Source organism: Oncorhynchus kisutch, linkage group LG1, assembly GCF_002021735.2.
Source record: "Oncorhynchus kisutch isolate 150728-3 linkage group LG1, Okis_V2, whole genome shotgun sequence".
NCBI classification, from domain to species: domain Eukaryota; kingdom Metazoa; phylum Chordata; class Actinopteri; order Salmoniformes; family Salmonidae; genus Oncorhynchus; species Oncorhynchus kisutch.
In genome coordinates this window covers 36,824,974-36,846,026 of record NC_034174.2, presented here as the reverse complement: position 1 = coordinate 36,846,026, position 21,053 = coordinate 36,824,974, and the positions used below count along the sequence as shown (strand labels likewise).

Genomic DNA, 21,053 nt, shown 5'->3' with positions numbered 1-21,053 from the left:
ACGTAGCTGAGCAATATTGATGTGGAGAGAGCTCGTCTGTTTCTGCCTGAATAGTGGTGTGCCCCACATTCATTTTAACGGGGCAGTTAGAATCACATGTTCCATTTATCCAGGTACATCCTAGTGGGAAGACTCTATAATTAACAAATGTTGACAATCCCAAATAGGATTCATTAGATCATTCATTAGATCATGGTATGGAGATATTACATTGTGACAATGGCAGGTTCGGGAATGGATTAGATTAGAATAGTTTCTGGTACACTGTGTCTACGTTTTAAAATAATTTTAGTACACCAATGTTTACAATCAAATCCGACTCTTATCCAGTGGATGCGCCTGCCTCCTGCTTCTTCTGGTCTCAGGGTGGCTATTGTTTACTGGACTCTTATTCTGAGCCTGCCATTGGCTTGAGCGGGAGTGGCTGTTATTTAGGTCCCACCTCTGGGACTGCAGTGGAATTTGGCCCTTTTCCCCCTCTCGCTGGCAAAGAATGCAATGACCAGCATTCTTCTGACTTCATCCTGATTCTCCCATGGCCAACTAGGTCATGGCAGGCGGATGCCCATCCTCCAGTAACTCTGGAACAGGATCATATGGCACCTTCCTGCAGTGGCTGGAGTGTACCCACCTCAATCTCTCATCCACTCGAACAGCGGTGGGGGCTATCAGCAACACCTGGAACGGGCCAGTCCACCTTTGCTAGGTCCAATGCTTCCTCCTCAGGTCCTTGACCACAACCCAGTCACCAGGTTGAAGTTTATGTAGGATTCCCACCAGGGGCTGAGGCAAAGCTGCTTTCACACTTGAAAAATTGCCTTCAGAACATTGTTTAGAGCGGTACAGTAATTTACCATGTCGTCATCGCAGCCCATCAGAGTTAGCTTGTTCTGTGGGAAAGGGGTATTTAACATCCTCATAGGTCTACCAGTCAGTATCTCATGAGGGGCCAACCCAGTGGTTCCATGAGCTCACCCCCTCATGTACATCAGTGCCAAAAGCATCACAGTGACCCAGGGAAGACCAGTCTCTGCCATAAGTTTAACCATCTTAATTTTCAGGGTCTGATTAGCTCTCTCCACGAGTCCCCCCGGCCTGTGGCAGATAACTACAATGAGTTCTAAGGTCAATTTGCAGACTTTATGACATGTTCTGTATTACCGAATTTACAAAAAATGTGAACCATTGTCAGATGATAATTTGGATGGCAGACCCCACCTAGGAATGATTTCCCTCAGTAGGTTCTTTGCAACAGCCATTGCTGTGGCATGCTTGTATGGAAATGTCTCCACCCTCATAGAGAAGGCATCCACAATATTTGTAACCATGACAGGGTGACAACTCAATGAAATACATCATCACATGCTCAAAAGTCCCTTCTGCGGTTGGGTAAGCAGACACGGGCATGGGAATTCCCCTTCCTGTATTGTTATTGTATTGTTACAAATCACACATTTTACACAATATTGTTCAGCAAACACAGAAAATCCAGGTGCAAACCAAAAATTATTTACAAAATTAACCACTCCCCCTTGACACATGGCCAACTTAGCAAGATAGGGGAAACAAGAACGTGGTAAAGTTGGTAGCCCAGCCGGGCCCAACCACAGTTTCTGCACCTGGTCATAAGTACACAGCCTCTTCCATTTCATCAGCTCGAACAGGACCTACAGAAGACTGCAAATCAGAAATGTCAGTGGGAGAGAAAAGGTTCTGAACAGGAAGTGAAACCATCTCTAACACAGGTGAGTCAAAAGACACAGCCACAGCTTTGGTTGCCAAATCAGCCATTGTGTTTCTTTTAGAGACAGGATCAGAGGAGTCAGTATGTGCCAAACACTTGCAAACAGCAATTTCAGAGGGAAGAATTGCTTTCAACAGGTTATCAACAAGTTTGGAGTGAGCAATAGTCTTGCCGGTGGAGGTTAGGAAGCTACGTTGTTTCCACAGAGTTCCAAAATCATGTACCACACCAAATGCATATCTGCTGTCTGTGTAAAATGGTGACTGACTGGCCTTTAGCCAATATACAAGCTCTTGTGAATGCAAACAGTTCTGCAACCTGAGCTGAGAGGTGTGGTGGTAATTTAGCACTCTTAAGTGTTGTTGCCGCTGTTGTTACAGCATAGGCAACAGTTGGTTATCCTTTCTTTTTTCCGTCTTTTTTTAGGGGTGGATCAGCTTAATATTGCGGAAAGATTGTTGCTTCGATCAATGTAATTGTCTGCATCATTCCCATTCCCTGTCCCATTTCCAATATCCATATACATACACGTACATACCCATACATGTACATATGCATACATAAACATTCATACATATATACAGTGGGGCAAAAAAGTATTTAGTCAGCCACCAATTGTGCATGTTCTCCCACTTAAAAAGATGAGAGATGCCTGTAATTTTCATCAACTATGACAGACAAAATGAGAAAAAAATCCAACCCATGTCCATCCAGTTTGATTTCTATTTGTAAATCTGCTATTTCACAACATTTCTGAACCTATATTCATTTTACAGACCCCGTACGTTTTACATTGGTTATCTTGCTATTAGTCCCACCCTTCAGCTCCATTCAACCTCTACCATCTTATTTCTTAACACCATCCATTTTGGATTTCTATATGCCGTATATTTTTCAACTGTACTGTGATGCTTCACAAAAGTACTGAACCTTTCTAGTCTCATAGCTTCTACAGATTGTAAATTAAAGATAAACATTTTTGGTAAACTAATTATTATATTATTGTTTGATCGACTATGGCTTTTTAAATCACCCAGTATTGCTATCTGTAGCATTAGTTCTAGGCAAATGTTGCAATTCTTCAGTCATTTCTGGACCTATGACCAAAAACGAGCTACATAATGGACAATACCTAAATAAATGATCTAATGACTCTGGGTCCTCACAGCAAAATTTGCAGAGCTTGAAGATTGTATCCCCCATATATATAACATTCTATTGGTTGCAATAATTTGGTATAGAAATTTAAAAAAAGTTTTGAATCCGGCGTTGTTTTGTGTGTCAATTCATAAACCATGTGCCATGGAATGGGTACATCGAAAATCTCTTCCCAACTATATTGCAATTTATATGGCACAGCTGTCAATTGTTTGGTCCTTAAATTAAATTGGTATATGTTTTTATTTATCACACTTGAACCATTTATGTTCTTTAATGCAGGGCCGACATACATACTCTTCCATTTTTGTGGTAATGCTGCAATTAGTTGATTGGAATTGAGGGTAGAGCAGACATTTCTATATGTCTGTGTTAGCTGCATGTGTGACATAACTCCACCAGTCCTATTTATGAGATCATTCACTAAAATGATCTCATAAAATAAGTTTTTTTTAATCAATTAGTTTATTTGAGTTTAACCATCCGAGGAGTGGTTATTGTTTGGGTGACAACTTAACCCAAAACTCTACATTGGAACGACATGAAATAGGTGTTTAAGTAGTCTTGGGGAGAATAGGTTCAGTAACAGGGGGTATTGGTCCACAATTCCAGTATTGCCCCCACACTGCCTCTAATTCTTGCAAGAAGTAAGGTACCCTTAGCCACGTTTATACACTTCCACTAGAGGCAGCAATGGCAAGGTTGAGTTGAGAAGGTTTGGGTTTGCGACCCATTGCAGCTGAACCAGTGGTGCAACTTACCCAACATGCTTTGCTCTCGATATAGTTTTTTTACTACTGGAAAAAAGGTAACAATCTATTGAATAAGTACCCCACCTTGCCATGAATGACATGTAATCAGAATCCACCAAAGTGGTAGGTAGGGGGCGAACTGCTAGACATTGCAATTGTTAAAACACAATATTACCGTTAAAGGAGAAGCTGTGCAAGACAACTGTAAAACAGTTTTGAGTAGCTGTAATATGCCATTCTTTCGCAGAGGGATATCATAGCCTATGGAAGTCCATCTGAGGCGTGATTATTGCTGGTTGAAAACTTAACCCAATACCCCGCTTGGGATGACTTGAAATATAGTCAGCCTTGGCAATTTTTGATAGTCTCATGTGAGACTGCTATAGATGTGAAAAGAGAAGATAGTGACAAGACCAAACATGGGTTCTATAACCCTTTGATGTTCAGCTGATGGTTGAACTTATCTTGCAACTAGGTAGAAACAGAAAAAAGGTGTGTCAGAATTAGTGTTCGGAGAATGAACTCAGCAACAGGCGGGTTTGGGCCCACATTTCAGCTTTGCCCCCACACTGCCTCGAATTGTTCCAAGTAGTACTTTACCCAATGCCACTTTACCCACTTTGTCTTGCCTCCTCTAAGGCAGCTATGGCAAGATTTACATGAAAAGGTTTTGGGTTCGACCCCCATTGCAGCTGAGCCAGTGTTGCTGATTACCCAAAGTGATTTGCTCTCGGTATTGGTTTTGTCCAGGAACAAAGGGAACATCTATTGACAAGTACCCCACCTTGCCATTAATTACATGTAATCGAGAATCCACCAGTGTTAGGTAGGGGGCGAACTGCTAGACATACCAATGTAACAACAAATAATACAGTTTGCGGAGAAGCTGTGCGAGATACTGCAAACAGTTTGAATAGCTGAATTCTGAAATTCTATCGCAGTGGCATTATCATAGCCTATGAGGTCCATCCGAGGAGTGGTTATTGTTGGGTGACAACTTAACCCAAAACTCTACATTGGAACGACATGAAATATAGTCAGAAGTAGTCTTGGGGAGAATAGGTTCAGTAACAGGGGGTATTGGTCCACAATTCCAGTATTGCCCCCACACTGCCTCTAATTCTTGCAAGAAGTAAGGTACCCTTAGCCACGTTATACACTTCCACTAGAGGCAGCGGTGGCAAGGTTGAGTTGAAAAGGTTTTGGGTTTGCGACCCATTGCAGCTGAACCAGTGGTGCAACTTACCCAACATGCTTTGCTCTCGATATAGTTTTTTTACTACTGGAAAAAGGTAACATCTATTGAATAAGTACCCCACCTTGCCATGAATGACATGTAATCAAGAATCCACCAAAGTGGTAGGTAGGGGGCGAACTGCTAGACATTGCAATGTTAAAACACAATATTACCGTTAAAGGAGAAGCTGTGCAAGACACTGTAAACAGTTTGAGTAGCTGTAATATGCCATTCTTTCGCAGAGGCGATATCATAGCCTATGAAGTCCATCTGAGGCGTGATTATTGCTGGTTGAAAACTTAACCCAATACCCCGCTTGGGATGACTTGAAATATAGTCAGCCTTGGCAATTTTTGATAGTCTCATGTGAGACTGCTATAGATGTGAAAGAGAAGATAGTGACAAGACCAAACATGGGTTCTATAACCCTTTTGATGTTTCAGCTGATGGTTGAACATTATCTTGCAACTAGGTAGAAACAGAAAAAAGGTGTCAGTAGTATATGCTGTGTCAGAAGTAGTGTTTGGGAGAATGAACTCAGCAACAGCGGGTTTGGGCCCACAATTTCAGCTTTGCCCCCACACTGCCTCGAATTGTTCCAAGTAGTACGTTACCCAATGCCACTTTACCCACTTTGTCTTGCCTCCTCTAGAGGCAGCTATGGCAAGATTTACATGAAAAGGTTTTGGGTTCGACCCCCATTGCAGCTGAGCCAGTGTTGCTGATTACCCAAAGTGATTTGCTCTCGGTATTGGTTTTGTCCAGGAACAAAGGGAACATCTATTGAACAAGTACCCCACCTTGCCATTAATTACATGTAATCGAGAATCCACCAGTGTTAGGTAGGGGGCGAACTGCTAGACATACCAATGTAACAACAAATAATACAGTTTGCGGAGAAGCTGTGCGAGATACTGCAAACAGTTTGAATAGCTGAATTCTGAAATTCTATCGCAGTGGCATTATCATAGCCTATGAGGTCCATCCGAGGAGTGGTTATTGTTGGGTGACAACTTAACCCAAAACTCTACATTGGAACGACATGAAATATAGTCAGAAGTAGTCTTGGGGAGAATAGGTTCAGTAACAGGGGGTATTGGTCCACAATTCCAGTATTGCCCCCACACTGCCTCTAATTCTTGCAAGAAGTAAGGTACCCTTAGCCACGTTATACACTTCCACTAGAGGCAGCGGTGGCAAGGTTGAGTTGAAAAGGTTTTGGGTTTGCGACCCATTGCAGCTGAACCAGTGGTGCAACTTACCCAACATGCTTTGCTCTCGATATAGTTTTTTTACTACTGGAAAAAGGTAACATCTATTGAATAAGTACCCCACCTTGCCATGAATGACATGTAATCAAGAATCCACCAAAGTGGTAGGTAGGGGGCGAACTGCTAGACATTGCAATGTTAAAACACAATATTACCGTTAAAGGAGAAGCTGTGCAAGACACTGTAAACAGTTTGAGTAGCTGTAATATGCCATTCTTTCGCAGAGGCGATATCATAGCCTATGAAGTCCATCTGAGGCGTGATTATTGCTGGTTGAAAACTTAACCCAATACCCCGCTTGGGATGACTTGAAATATAGTCAGCCTTGGCAATTTTTGATAGTCTCATGTGAGACTGCTATAGATGTGAAAGAGAAGATAGTGACAAGACCAAACATGGGTTCTATAACCCTTTTGATGTTTCAGCTGATGGTTGAACATTATCTTGCAACTAGGTAGAAACAGAAAAAAGGTGTGTCAGAAGTAGTGTTCGGGAGAATGAACTCAGCAACAGCGGGTTTGGGCCCACAATTTCAGCTTTGCCCCCACACTGCCTCGAATTGTTCCAAGTAGTACGTTACCCAATGCCACTTTACCCACTTTGTCTTGCCTCCTCTAGAGGCAGCTATGGCAAGATTTACATGAAAAGGTTTTGGGTTCGACCCCCATTGCAGCTGAGCCAGTGTTGCTGATTACCCAAAGTGATTTGCTCTCGGTATTGGTTTTGTCCAGGAACAAAGGGAACATCTATTGAACAAGTACCCCACCTTGCCATTAATTACATGTAATCGAGAATCCACCAGTGTTAGGTAGGGGGCGAACTGCTAGACATACCAATGTAACAACAAATAATACAGTTTGCGGAGAAGCTGTGCGAGATACTGCAAACAGTTTGAATAGCTGAATTCTGAAATTCTATCGCAGTGGCATTATCATAGCCTATGAGGTCCATCCGAGGAGTGGTTATTGTTGGGTGACAACTTAACCCAAAACTCTACATTGGAACGACATGAAATATAGTCAGAAGTAGTCTTGGGGAGAATAGGTTCAGTAACAGGGGGTATTGGTCCACAATTCCAGTATTGCCCCCACACTGCCTCTAATTCTTGCAAGAAGTAAGGTACCCTTAGCCACGTTATACACTTCCACTAGAGGCAGCGGTGGCAAGGTTGAGTTGAAAAGGTTTTGGGTTTGCGACCCATTGCAGCTGAACCAGTGGTGCAACTTACCCAACATGCTTTGCTCTCGATATAGTTTTTTTACTACTGGAAAAAGGTAACATCTATTGAATAAGTACCCCACCTTGCCATGAATGACATGTAATCAAGAATCCACCAAAGTGGTAGGTAGGGGGCGAACTGCTAGACATTGCAATGTTAAAACACAATATTACCGTTAAAGGAGAAGCTGTGCAAGACACTGTAAACAGTTTGAGTAGCTGTAATATGCCATTCTTTCGCAGAGGCGATATCATAGCCTATGAAGTCCATCTGAGGCGTGATTATTGCTGGTTGAAAACTTAACCCAATACCCCGCTTGGGATGACTTGAAATATAGTCAGCCTTGGCAATTTTTGATAGTCTCATGTGAGACTGCTATAGATGTGAAAGAGAAGATAGTGACAAGACCAAACATGGGTTCTATAACCCTTTTGATTTTTCAGCTGATGGTTGAACATTATCTTGCAACTAGGTAGAAACAGAAAAAAGGTGTCAGTAGTATATGCTGTGTCAGAAGTAGTGTTTGGGAGAATGAACTCAGCAACAGCGGGTTTGGGCCCACAATTTCAGCTTTGCCCCCACACTGCCTCGAATTGTTCCAAGTAGTACGTTACCCAATGCCACTTTACCCACTTTGTCTTGCCTCCTCTAGAGGCAGCTATGGCAAGATTTACATGAAAAGGTTTTGGGTTCGACCCCCATTGCAGCTGAGCCAGTGTTGCTGATTACCCAAAGTGATTTGCTCTCGGTATTGGTTTTGTCCAGGAACAAAGGGAACATCTATTGAACAAGTACCCCACCTTGCCATTAATTACATGTAATCGAGAATCCACCAGTGTTAGGTAGGGGGCGAACTGCTAGACATACCAATGTAACAACAAATAATACAGTTTGCGGAGAAGCTGTGCGAGATACTGCAAACAGTTTGAATAGCTGAATTCTGAAATTCTATCGCAGTGGCATTATCATAGCCTATGAGGTCCATCCGAGGAGTGGTTATTGTTGGGTGACAACTTAACCCAAAACTCTACATTGGAACGACATGAAATATAGTCAGAAGTAGTCTTGGGGAGAATAGGTTCAGTAACAGGGGGTATTGGTCCACAATTCCAGTATTGCCCCCACACTGCCTCTAATTCTTGCAAGAAGTAAGGTACCCTTAGCCACGTTATACACTTCCACTAGAGGCAGCGGTGGCAAGGTTGAGTTGAAAAGGTTTTGGGTTTGCGACCCATTGCAGCTGAACCAGTGGTGCAACTTACCCAACATGCTTTGCTCTCGATATAGTTTTTTTACTACTGGAAAAAGGTAACATCTATTGAATAAGTACCCCACCTTGCCATGAATGACATGTAATCAAGAATCCACCAAAGTGGTAGGTAGGGGGCGAACTGCTAGACATTGCAATGTTAAAACACAATATTACCGTTAAAGGAGAAGCTGTGCAAGACACTGTAAACAGTTTGAGTAGCTGTAATATGCCATTCTTTCGCAGAGGCGATATCATAGCCTATGAAGTCCATCTGAGGCGTGATTATTGCTGGTTGAAAACTTAACCCAATACCCCGCTTGGGATGACTTGAAATATAGTCAGCCTTGGCAATTTTTGATAGTCTCATGTGAGACTGCTATAGATGTGAAAGAGAAGATAGTGACAAGACCAAACATGGGTTCTATAACCCTTTTGATGTTTCAGCTGATGGTTGAACATTATCTTGCAACTAGGTAGAAACAGAAAAAAGGTGTGTCAGAAGTAGTGTTCGGGAGAATGAACTCAGCAACAGCGGGTTTGGGCCCACAATTTCAGCTTTGCCCCCACACTGCCTCGAATTGTTCCAAGTAGTACGTTACCCAATGCCACTTTACCCACTTTGTCTTGCCTCCTCTAGAGGCAGCTATGGCAAGATTTACATGAAAAGGTTTTGGGTTCGACCCCCATTGCAGCTGAGCCAGTGTTGCTGATTACCCAAAGTGATTTGCTCTCGGTATTGGTTTTGTCCAGGAACAAAGGGAACATCTATTGAACAAGTACCCCACCTTGCCATTAATTACATGTAATCGAGAATCCACCAGTGTTAGGTAGGGGGCGAACTGCTAGACATACCAATGTAACAACAAATAATACAGTTTGCGGAGAAGCTGTGCGAGATACTGCAAACAGTTTGAATAGCTGAATTCTGAAATTCTATCGCAGTGGCATTATCATAGCCTATGAGGTCCATCCGAGGAGTGGTTATTGTTGGGTGACAACTTAACCCAAAACTCTACATTGGAACGACATGAAATATAGTCAGAAGTAGTCTTGGGGAGAATAGGTTCAGTAACAGGGGGTATTGGTCCACAATTCCAGTATTGCCCCCACACTGCCTCTAATTCTTGCAAGAAGTAAGGTACCCTTAGCCACGTTATACACTTCCACTAGAGGCAGCGGTGGCAAGGTTGAGTTGAAAAGGTTTTGGGTTTGCGACCCATTGCAGCTGAACCAGTGGTGCAACTTACCCAACATGCTTTGCTCTCGATATAGTTTTTTTACTACTGGAAAAAGGTAACATCTATTGAATAAGTACCCCACCTTGCCATGAATGACATGTAATCAAGAATCCACCAAAGTGGTAGGTAGGGGGCGAACTGCTAGACATTGCAATGTTAAAACACAATATTACCGTTAAAGGAGAAGCTGTGCAAGACACTGTAAACAGTTTGAGTAGCTGTAATATGCCATTCTTTCGCAGAGGCGATATCATAGCCTATGAAGTCCATCTGAGGCGTGATTATTGCTGGTTGAAAACTTAACCCAATACCCCGCTTGGGATGACTTGAAATATAGTCAGCCTTGGCAATTTTTGATAGTCTCATGTGAGACTGCTATAGATGTGAAAGAGAAGATAGTGACAAGACCAAACATGGGTTCTATAACCCTTTTGATGTTTCAGCTGATGGTTGAACATTATCTTGCAACTAGGTAGAAACAGAAAAAAGGTGTGTCAGAAGTAGTGTTCTGGGAGAATGAACTCAGCAACAGCGGGTTTGGGCCCACAATTTCAGCTTTGCCCCCACACTGCCTCGAATTGTTCCAAGTAGTACGTTACCCAATGCCACTTTACCCACTTTGTCTTGCCTCCTCTAGAGGCAGCTATGGCAAGATTTACATGAAAAGGTTTTGGGTTCGACCCCCATTGCAGCTGAGCCAGTGTTGCTGATTACCCAAAGTGATTTGCTCTCGGTATTGGTTTTGTCCAGGAACAAAGGGAACATCTATTGAACAAGTACCCCACCTTGCCATTAATTACATGTAATCGAGAATCCACCAGTGTTAGGTAGGGGGCGAACTGCTAGACATACCAATGTAACAACAAATAATACAGTTTGCGGAGAAGCTGTGCGAGATACTGCAAACAGTTTGAATAGCTGAATTCTGAAATTCTATCGCAGTGGCATTATCATAGCCTATGAGGTCCATCCGAGGAGTGGTTATTGTTGGGTGACAACTTAACCCAAAACTCTACATTGGAACGACATGAAATATAGTCAGAAGTAGTCTTGGGGAGAATAGGTTCAGTAACAGGGGGTATTGGTCCACAATTCCAGTATTGCCCCCACACTGCCTCTAATTCTTGCAAGAAGTAAGGTACCCTTAGCCACGTTATACACTTCCACTAGAGGCAGCGGTGGCAAGGTTGAGTTGAAAAGGTTTTGGGTTTGCGACCCATTGCAGCTGAACCAGTGGTGCAACTTACCCAACATGCTTTGCTCTCGATATAGTTTTTTTACTACTGGAAAAAGGTAACATCTATTGAATAAGTACCCCACCTTGCCATGAATGACATGTAATCAAGAATCCACCAAAGTGGTAGGTAGGGGGCGAACTGCTAGACATTGCAATGTTAAAACACAATATTACCGTTAAAGGAGAAGCTGTGCAAGACACTGTAAACAGTTTGAGTAGCTGTAATATGCCATTCTTTCGCAGAGGCGATATCATAGCCTATGAAGTCCATCTGAGGCGTGATTATTGCTGGTTGAAAACTTAACCCAATACCCCGCTTGGGATGACTTGAAATATAGTCAGCCTTGGCAATTTTTGATAGTCTCATGTGAGACTGCTATAGATGTGAAAGAGAAGATAGTGACAAGACCAAACATGGGTTCTATAACCCTTTTGATGTTTCAGCTGATGGTTGAACATTATCTTGCAACTAGGTAGAAACAGAAAAAAGGTGTGTCAGAAGTAGTGTTCGGGAGAATGAACTCAGCAACAGCGGGTTTGGGCCCACAATTTCAGCTTTGCCCCCACACTGCCTCGAATTGTTCCAAGTAGTACGTTACCCAATGCCACTTTACCCACTTTGTCTTGCCTCCTCTAGAGGCAGCTATGGCAAGATTTACATGAAAAGGTTTTGGGTTCGACCCCCATTGCAGCTGAGCCAGTGTTGCTGATTACCCAAAGTGATTTGCTCTCGGTATTGGTTTTGTCCAGGAACAAAGGGAACATCTATTGAACAAGTACCCCACCTTGCCATTAATTACATGTAATCGAGAATCCACCAGTGTTAGGTAGGGGGCGAACTGCTAGACATACCAATGTAACAACAAATAATACAGTTTGCGGAGAAGCTGTGCGAGATACTGCAAACAGTTTGAATAGCTGAATTCTGAAATTCTATCGCAGTGGCATTATCATAGCCTATGAGGTCCATCCGAGGAGTGGTTATTGTTGGGTGACAACTTAACCCAAAACTCTACATTGGAACGACATGAAATATAGTCAGAAGTAGTCTTGGGGAGAATAGGTTCAGTAACAGGGGGTATTGGTCCACAATTCCAGTATTGCCCCCACACTGCCTCTAATTCTTGCAAGAAGTAAGGTACCCTTAGCCACGTTATACACTTCCACTAGAGGCAGCGGTGGCAAGGTTGAGTTGAAAAGGTTTTGGGTTTGCGACCCATTGCAGCTGAACCAGTGGTGCAACTTACCCAACATGCTTTGCTCTCGATATAGTTTTTTTACTACTGGAAAAAGGTAACATCTATTGAATAAGTACCCCACCTTGCCATGAATGACATGTAATCAAGAATCCACCAAAGTGGTAGGTAGGGGGCGAACTGCTAGACATTGCAATGTTAAAACACAATATTACCGTTAAAGGAGAAGCTGTGCAAGACACTGTAAACAGTTTGAGTAGCTGTAATATGCCATTCTTTCGCAGAGGCGATATCATAGCCTATGAAGTCCATCTGAGGCGTGATTATTGCTGGTTGAAAACTTAACCCAATACCCCGCTTGGGATGACTTGAAATATAGTCAGCCTTGGCAATTTTTGATAGTCTCATGTGAGACTGCTATAGATGTGAAAGAGAAGATAGTGACAAGACCAAACATGGGTTCTATAACCCTTTTGATGTTTCAGCTGATGGTTGAACATTATCTTGCAACTAGGTAGAAACAGAAAAAAGGTGTGTCAGAAGTAGTGTTCGGGAGAATGAACTCAGCAACAGCGGGTTTGGGCCCACAATTTCAGCTTTGCCCCCACACTGCCTCGAATTGTTCCAAGTAGTACGTTACCCAATGCCACTTTACCCACTTTGTCTTGCCTCCTCTAGAGGCAGCTATGGCAAGATTTACATGAAAAGGTTTTGGGTTCGACCCCCATTGCAGCTGAGCCAGTGTTGCTGATTACCCAAAGTGATTTGCTCTCGGTATTGGTTTTGTCCAGGAACAAAGGGAACATCTATTGAACAAGTACCCCACCTTGCCATTAATTACATGTAATCGAGAATCCACCAGTGTTAGGTAGGGGGCGAACTGCTAGACATACCAATGTAACAACAAATAATACAGTTTGCGGAGAAGCTGTGCGAGATACTGCAAACAGTTTGAATAGCTGAATTCTGAAATTCTATCGCAGTGGCATTATCATAGCCTATGAGGTCCATCCGAGGAGTGGTTATTGTTGGGTGACAACTTAACCCAAAACTCTACATTGGAACGACATGAAATATAGTCAGAAGTAGTCTTGGGGAGAATAGGTTCAGTAACAGGGGGTATTGGTCCACAATTCCAGTATTGCCCCCACACTGCCTCTAATTCTTGCAAGAAGTAAGGTACCCTTAGCCACGTTATACACTTCCACTAGAGGCAGCGGTGGCAAGGTTGAGTTGAAAAGGTTTTGGGTTTGCGACCCATTGCAGCTGAACCAGTGGTGCAACTTACCCAACATGCTTTGCTCTCGATATAGTTTTTTTACTACTGGAAAAAGGTAACATCTATTGAATAAGTACCCCACCTTGCCATGAATGACATGTAATCAAGAATCCACCAAAGTGGTAGGTAGGGGGCGAACTGCTAGACATTGCAATGTTAAAACACAATATTACCGTTAAAGGAGAAGCTGTGCAAGACACTGTAAACAGTTTGAGTAGCTGTAATATGCCATTCTTTCGCAGAGGCGATATCATAGCCTATGAAGTCCATCTGAGGCGTGATTATTGCTGGTTGAAAACTTAACCCAATACCCCGCTTGGGATGACTTGAAATATAGTCAGCCTTGGCAATTTTTGATAGTCTCATGTGAGACTGCTATAGATGTGAAAGAGAAGATAGTGACAAGACCAAACATGGGTTCTATAACCCTTTTGATGTTTCAGCTGATGGTTGAACATTATCTTGCAACTAGGTAGAAACAGAAAAAAGGTGTGTCAGAAGTAGTGTTCGGGAGAATGAACTCAGCAACAGCGGGTTTGGGCCCACAATTTCAGCTTTGCCCCCACACTGCCTCGAATTGTTCCAAGTAGTACGTTACCCAATGCCACTTTACCCACTTTGTCTTGCCTCCTCTAGAGGCAGCTATGGCAAGATTTACATGAAAAGGTTTTGGGTTCGACCCCCATTGCAGCTGAGCCAGTGTTGCTGATTACCCAAAGTGATTTGCTCTCGGTATTGGTTTTGTCCAGGAACAAAGGGAACATCTATTGAACAAGTACCCCACCTTGCCATTAATTACATGTAATCGAGAATCCACCAGTGTTAGGTAGGGGGCGAACTGCTAGACATACCAATGTAACAACAAATAATACAGTTTGCGGAGAAGCTGTGCGAGATACTGCAAACAGTTTGAATAGCTGAATTCTGAAATTCTATCGCAGTGGCATTATCATAGCCTATGAGGTCCATCCGAGGAGTGGTTATTGTTGGGTGACAACTTAACCCAAAACTCTACATTGGAACGACATGAAATATAGTCAGAAGTAGTCTTGGGGAGAATAGGTTCAGTAACAGGGGGTATTGGTCCACAATTCCAGTATTGCCCCCACACTGCCTCTAATTCTTGCAAGAAGTAAGGTACCCTTAGCCACGTTATACACTTCCACTAGAGGCAGCGGTGGCAAGGTTGAGTTGAAAAGGTTTTGGGTTTGCGACCCATTGCAGCTGAACCAGTGGTGCAACTTACCCAACATGCTTTGCTCTCGATATAGTTTTTTTACTACTGGAAAAAGGTAACATCTATTGAATAAGTACCCCACCTTGCCATGAATGACATGTAATCAAGAATCCACCAAAGTGGTAGGTAGGGGGCGAACTGCTAGACATTGCAATGTTAAAACACAATATTACCGTTAAAGGAGAAGCTGTGCAAGACACTGTAAACAGTTTGAGTAGCTGTAATATGCCATTCTTTCGCAGAGGCGATATCATAGCCTATGAAGTCCATCTGAGGCGTGATTATTGCTGGTTGAAAACTTAACCCAATACCCCGCTTGGGATGACTTGAAATATAGTCAGCCTTGGCAATTTTTGATAGTCTCATGTGAGACTGCTATAGATGTGAAAGAGAAGATAGTGACAAGACCAAACATGGGTTCTATAACCCTTTTGATGTTTCAGCTGATGGTTGAACATTATCTTGCAACTAGGTAGAAACAGAAAAAAGGTGTGTCAGAAGTAGTGTTCGGGAGAATGAACTCAGCAACAGCGGGTTTGGGCCCACAATTTCAGCTTTGCCCCCACACTGCCTCGAATTGTTCCAAGTAGTACGTTACCCAATGCCACTTTACCCACTTTGTCTTGCCTCCTCTAGAGGCAGCTATGGCAAGATTTACATGAAAAGGTTTTGGGTTCGACCCCCATTGCAGCTGAGCCAGTGTTGCTGATTACCCAAAGTGATTTGCTCTCGGTATTGGTTTTGTCCAGGAACAAAGGGAACATCTATTGAACAAGTACCCCACCTTGCCATTAATTACATGTAATCGAGAATCCACCAGTGTTAGGTAGGGGGCGAACTGCTAGACATACCAATGTAACAACAAATAATACAGTTTGCGGAGAAGCTGTGCGAGATACTGCAAACAGTTTGAATAGCTGAATTCTGAAATTCTATCGCAGTGGCATTATCATAGCCTATGAGGTCCATCCGAGGAGTGGTTATTGTTGGGTGACAACTTAACCCAAAACTCTACATTGGAACGACATGAAATATAGTCAGAAGTAGTCTTGGGGAGAATAGGTTCAGTAACAGGGGGTATTGGTCCACAATTCCAGTATTGCCCCCACACTGCCTCTAATTCTTGCAAGAAGTAAGGTACCCTTAGCCACGTTATACACTTCCACTAGAGGCAGCGGTGGCAAGGTTGAGTTGAAAAGGTTTTGGGTTTGCGACCCATTGCAGCTGAACCAGTGGTGCAACTTACCCAACATGCTTTGCTCTCGATATAGTTTTTTTACTACTGGAAAAAGGTAACATCTATTGAATAAGTACCCCACCTTGCCATGAATGACATGTAATCAAGAATCCACCAAAGTGGTAGGTAGGGGGCGAACTGCTAGACATTGCAATGTTAAAACACAATATTACCGTTAAAGGAGAAGCTGTGCAAGACACTGTAAACAGTTTGAGTAGCTGTAATATGCCATTCTTTCGCAGAGGCGATATCATAGCCTATGAAGTCCATCTGAGGCGTGATTATTGCTGGTTGAAAACTTAACCCAATACCCCGCTTGGGATGACTTGAAATATAGTCAGCCTTGGCAATTTTTGATAGTCTCATGTGAGACTGCTATAGATGTGAAAGAGAAGATAGTGACAAGACCAAACATGGGTTCTATAACCCTTTTGATGTTTCAGCTGATGGTTGAACATTATCTTGCAACTAGGTAGAAACAGAAAAAAGGTGTCAGTAGTATATGCTGTGTCAGAAGTAGTGTTTGGGAGAATGAACTCAGCAACAGCGGGTTTGGGCCCACAATTTCAGCTTTGCCCCCACACTGCCTCGAATTGTTCCAAGTAGTACGTTACCCAATGCCACTTTACCCACTTTGTCTTGCCTCCTCTAGAGGCAGCTATGGCAAGATTTACATGAAAAGGTTTTGGGTTCGACCCCCATTGCAGCTGAGCCAGTGTTGCTGATTACCCAAAGTGATTTGCTCTCGGTATTGGTTTTGTCCAGGAACAAAGGGAACATCTATTGAACAAGTACCCCACCTTGCCATTAATTACATGTAATCGAGAATCCACCAGTGTTAGGTAGGGGGCGAACTGCTAGACATACCAATGTAACAACAAATAATACAGTTTGCGGAGAAGCTGTGCGAGATACTGCAAACAGTTTGAATAGCTGAATTCTGAAATTCTATCGCAGTGGCATTATCATAGCCTATGAGGTCCATCCGAGGAGTGGTTATTGTTGGGTGACAACTTAACCCAAAACTCTACATTGGAACGACATGAAATATAGTCAGAAGTAGTCTTGGGGAGAATAGGTTCAGTAACAGGGGGTATTGGTCCACAATTCCAGTATTGCCCCCACACTGCCTCTAATTCTTGCAAGAAGTAAGGTACCCTTAGCCACGTTATACACTTCCACTAGAGGCAGCGGTGGCAAGGTTGAGTTGAAAAGGTTTTGGGTTTGCGACCCATTGCAGCTGAACCAGTGGTGCAACTTACCCAACATGCTTTGCTCTCGATATAGTTTTTTTACTACTGGAAAAAGGTAACATCTATTGAATAAGTACCCCACCTTGCCATGAATGACATGTAATCAAGAATCCACCAAAGTGGTAGGTAGGGGGCGAACTGCTAGACATTGCAATGTTAAAACACAATATTACCGTTAAAGGAGAAGCTGTGCAAGACACTGTAAACAGTTTGAGTAGCTGTAATATGCCATTCTTTCGCAGAGGCGATATCATAGCCTATGAAGTCCATCTGAGGCGTGATTATTGCTGGTTGAAAACTTAACCCAATACCCCGCTTGGGATGACTTGAAATATAGTCAGCCTTGGCAATTTTTGATAGTCTCATGTGAGACTGCTATAGATGTGAAAGAGAAGATAGTGACAAGACCAAACATGGGTTCTATAACCCTTTTGATGTTTCAGCTGATGGTTGAACATTATCTTGCAACTAGGTAGAAACAGAAAAAAGGTGTGTCAGAAGTAGTGTTCGGGAGAATGAACTCAGCAACAGCGGGTTTGGGCCCACAATTTCAGCTTTGCCCCCACACTGCCTCGAATTGTTCCAAGTAGTACGTTACCCAATGCCACTTTACCCACTTTGTCTTGCCTCCTCTAGAGGCAGCTATGGCAAGATTTACATGAAAAGGTTTTGGGTTCGACCCCCATTGCAGCTGAGCCAGTGTTGCTGATTACCCAAAGTGATTTGCTCTCGGTATTGGTTTTGTCCAGGAACAAAGGGAACATCTATTGAACAAGTACCCCACCTTGCCATTAATTACATGTAATCGAGAATCCACCAGTGTTAGGTAGGGGGCGAACTGCTAGACATACCAATGTAACAACAAATAATACAGTTTGCGGAGAAGCTGTGCGAGATACTGCAAACAGTTTGAATAGCTGAATTCTGAAATTCTATCGCAGTGGCATTATCATAGCCTATGAGGTCCATCCGAGGAGTGGTTATTGTTGGGTGACAACTTAACCCAAAACTCTACATTGGAACGACATGAAATATAGTCAGAAGTAGTCTTGGGGAGAATAGGTTCAGTAACAGGGGGTATTGGTCCACAATTCCAGTATTGCCCCCACACTGCCTCTAATTCTTGCAAGAAGTAAGGTACCCTTAGCCACGTTATACACTTCCACTAGAGGCAGCGGTGGCAAGGTTGAGTTGAAAAGGTTTTGGGTTTGCGACCCATTGCAGCTGAACCAGTGGTGCAACTTACCCAACATGCTTTGCTCTCGATATAGTTTTTTTACTACTGGAAAAAGGTAACATCTATTGAATAAGTACCCCACCTTGCCATGAATGACATGTAATCAAGAATCCACCAAAGTGGTAGGTAGGGGGCGAACTGCTAGACATTGCAATGTTAAAACACAATATTACCGTTAAAGGAGAAGCTGTGCAAGACACTGTAAACAGTTTGAGTAGCTGTAATATGCCATTCTTTCGCAGAGGCGATATCATAGCCTATGAAGTCCATCTGAGGCGTGATTATTGCTGGTTGAAAACTTAACCCAATACCCCGCTTGGGATGACTTGAAATATAGTCAGCCTTGGCAATTTTTGATAGTCTCATGTGAGACTGCTATAGATGTGAAAGAGAAGATAGTGACAAGACCAAACATGGGTTCTATAACCCTTTTGATGTTTCAGCTGATGGTTGAACATTATCTTGCAACTAGGTAGAAACAGAAAAAAGGTGTCTGTAGTATATGCTGTGTCAGAAGTAGTGTTTGGGAGAATGAACTCAGCAACAGCGGGTTTGGGCCCACAATTTCAGCTTTGCCCCCACACTGCCTCGAATTGTTCCAAGTAGTACGTTACCCAATGCCACTTTACCCACTTTGTCTTGCCTCCTCTAGAGGCAGCTATGGCAAGATTTACATGAAAAGGTTTTGGGTTCGACCCCCATTGCAGCTGAGCCAGTGTTGCTGATTACCCAAAGTGATTTGCTCTCGGTATTGGTTTTGTCCAGGAACAAAGGGAACATCTATTGAACAAGTACCCCACCTTGCCATTAATTACATGTAATCGAGAATCCACCAGTGTTAGGTAGGGGGCGAACTGCTAGACATACCAATGTAACAACAAATAATACAGTTTGCGGAGAAGCTGTGCGAGATACTGCAAACAGTTTGAATAGCTGAATTCTGAAATTCTATCGCAGTGGCATTATCATAGCCTATGAGGTCCATCCGAGGAGTGGTTATTGTTGGGTGACAACTTAACCCAAAACTCTACATTGGAACGACATGAAATATAGTCAGAAGTAGTCTTGGGGAGAATAGGTTCAGTAACAGGGGGTATTGGTCCACAATTCCAGTATTGCCCCCACACTGCCTCTAATTCTTGCAAGAAGTAAGGTACCCTTAGCCACGTTATACACTTCCACTAGAGGCAGCGGTGGCAAGGTTGAGTTGAAAAGGTTTTGGGTTTGCGACCCATTGCAGCTGAACCAGTGGTGCAACTTACCCAACATGCTTTGCTCTCGATATAGTTTTTTTACTACTGGAAAAAGGTAACATCTATTGAATAAGTACCCCACCTTGCCATGAATGACATGTAATCAAGAATCCACCAAAGTGGTAGGTAGGGGGCGAACTGCTAGACATTGCAATGTTAAAACACAATATTACCGTTAAAGGAGAAGCTGTGCAAGACACTGTAAACAGTTTGAGTAGCTGTAATATGCCATTCTTTCGCAGAGGCGATATCATAGCCTATGAAGTCCATCTGAGGCGTGATTATTGCTGGTTGAAAACTTAACCCAATACCCCGCTTGGGATGACTTGAAATATAGTCAGCCTTGGCAATTTTTGATAGTCTCATGTGAGACTGCTATAGATGTGAAAGAGAAGATAGTGACAAGACCAAACATGGGTTCTATAACCCTTTTGATGTTTCAGCTGATGGTTGAACATTATCTTGCAACTAGGTAGAAACAGAAAAAAGGTCTGTAGTATATGCTGTGTCAGAAGTAGTGTTTGGGAGAATGAACTCAGCAACAGCGGGTTTGGGCCCACAATTTCAGCTTTGCCCCCACACTGCCTCGAATTGTTCCAAGTAGTACGTTACCCAATGCCACTTTACCCACTTTGTCTTGCCTCCTCTAGAGGCAGCTATGGCAAGATTTACATGAAAAGGTTTTGGGTTCGACCCCCATTGCAGCTGAGCCAGTGTTGCTGATTACCCAAAGTGATTTGCTCTCGGTATTGGTTTTGTCCAGGAACAAAGGGAACATCTATTGAACAAGTACCCCACCTTGCCATTAATTACATGTAATCGAGAATCCACCAGTGTTAGGTAGGGGGCGAACTGCTAGACATACCAATGTAACAACAAATAATACAGTTTGCGGAGAAGCTGTGCGAGATACTGCAAACAGTTTGAATAGCTGAATTCTGAAATTCTATCGCAGTGGCATTATCATAGCCTATGAGGTCCATCCGAGGAGTGGTTATTGTTGGGTGACAACTTAACCCAAAACTCTACATTGGAACGACATGAAATATAGTCAGAAGTAGTCTTGGGGAGAATAGGTTCAGTAACAGGGGGTATTGGTCCACAATTCCAGTATTGCCCCCACACTGCCTCTAATTCTTGCAAGAAGTAAGGTACCCTTAGCCACGTTATACACTTCCACTAGAGGCAGCGGTGGCAAGGTTGAGTTGAAAAGGTTTTGGGTTTGCGACCCATTGCAGCTGAACCAGTGGTGC

At 43.0% G+C, this 21,053-nt stretch overlaps 14 non-coding genes across 14 annotated transcripts; all 14 read left to right on the top strand.

Moving 5' to 3' along the window:
- The first annotated feature begins 3,889 nt into the window (after nt 1-3,889).
- Nucleotides 3,890-4,031, top strand: LOC116376288 (U4 spliceosomal RNA). The gene has a single exon (XR_004211709.1). It is a non-coding gene; the product is annotated as a U4 spliceosomal RNA (small nuclear RNA).
- Nucleotides 4,032-5,121: 1,090 nt separating this feature from the next.
- LOC116376286 (U4 spliceosomal RNA) lies at nt 5,122-5,263 on the top strand. The gene has a single exon (XR_004211707.1). It is a non-coding gene; the product is annotated as a U4 spliceosomal RNA (small nuclear RNA).
- A 1,111-nt stretch (nt 5,264-6,374) lies between these two features.
- Nucleotides 6,375-6,516, top strand: LOC116376285 (U4 spliceosomal RNA). The gene has a single exon (XR_004211706.1). It is a non-coding gene; the product is annotated as a U4 spliceosomal RNA (small nuclear RNA).
- Nucleotides 6,517-7,611: 1,095 nt separating this feature from the next.
- Nucleotides 7,612-7,753, top strand: LOC116376284 (U4 spliceosomal RNA). The gene has a single exon (XR_004211705.1). It is a non-coding gene; the product is annotated as a U4 spliceosomal RNA (small nuclear RNA).
- Nucleotides 7,754-8,864: 1,111 nt separating this feature from the next.
- On the top strand, nt 8,865-9,006 carry LOC116376283 (U4 spliceosomal RNA). The gene has a single exon (XR_004211704.1). It is a non-coding gene; the product is annotated as a U4 spliceosomal RNA (small nuclear RNA).
- A 1,095-nt stretch (nt 9,007-10,101) lies between these two features.
- LOC116376282 (U4 spliceosomal RNA) lies at nt 10,102-10,243 on the top strand. The gene has a single exon (XR_004211703.1). It is a non-coding gene; the product is annotated as a U4 spliceosomal RNA (small nuclear RNA).
- Nucleotides 10,244-11,339: 1,096 nt separating this feature from the next.
- LOC116376281 (U4 spliceosomal RNA) lies at nt 11,340-11,481 on the top strand. Its single transcript, XR_004211701.1, has one exon. It is a non-coding gene; the product is annotated as a U4 spliceosomal RNA (small nuclear RNA).
- Nucleotides 11,482-12,576: 1,095 nt separating this feature from the next.
- LOC116376280 (U4 spliceosomal RNA) lies at nt 12,577-12,718 on the top strand. The gene has a single exon (XR_004211699.1). It is a non-coding gene; the product is annotated as a U4 spliceosomal RNA (small nuclear RNA).
- A 1,095-nt stretch (nt 12,719-13,813) lies between these two features.
- On the top strand, nt 13,814-13,955 carry LOC116376279 (U4 spliceosomal RNA). The gene has a single exon (XR_004211698.1). It is a non-coding gene; the product is annotated as a U4 spliceosomal RNA (small nuclear RNA).
- Nucleotides 13,956-15,050: 1,095 nt separating this feature from the next.
- On the top strand, nt 15,051-15,192 carry LOC116376276 (U4 spliceosomal RNA). The gene has a single exon (XR_004211696.1). It is a non-coding gene; the product is annotated as a U4 spliceosomal RNA (small nuclear RNA).
- A 1,095-nt stretch (nt 15,193-16,287) lies between these two features.
- LOC116376275 (U4 spliceosomal RNA) lies at nt 16,288-16,429 on the top strand. The gene has a single exon (XR_004211694.1). It is a non-coding gene; the product is annotated as a U4 spliceosomal RNA (small nuclear RNA).
- Nucleotides 16,430-17,540: 1,111 nt separating this feature from the next.
- Nucleotides 17,541-17,682, top strand: LOC116376273 (U4 spliceosomal RNA). The gene has a single exon (XR_004211690.1). It is a non-coding gene; the product is annotated as a U4 spliceosomal RNA (small nuclear RNA).
- Nucleotides 17,683-18,777: 1,095 nt separating this feature from the next.
- On the top strand, nt 18,778-18,919 carry LOC116376272 (U4 spliceosomal RNA). Its single transcript, XR_004211689.1, has one exon. It is a non-coding gene; the product is annotated as a U4 spliceosomal RNA (small nuclear RNA).
- A 1,111-nt stretch (nt 18,920-20,030) lies between these two features.
- LOC116376271 (U4 spliceosomal RNA) lies at nt 20,031-20,172 on the top strand. Its single transcript, XR_004211688.1, has one exon. It is a non-coding gene; the product is annotated as a U4 spliceosomal RNA (small nuclear RNA).
- The last annotated feature ends 881 nt before the right edge of the window (nt 20,173-21,053 follow it).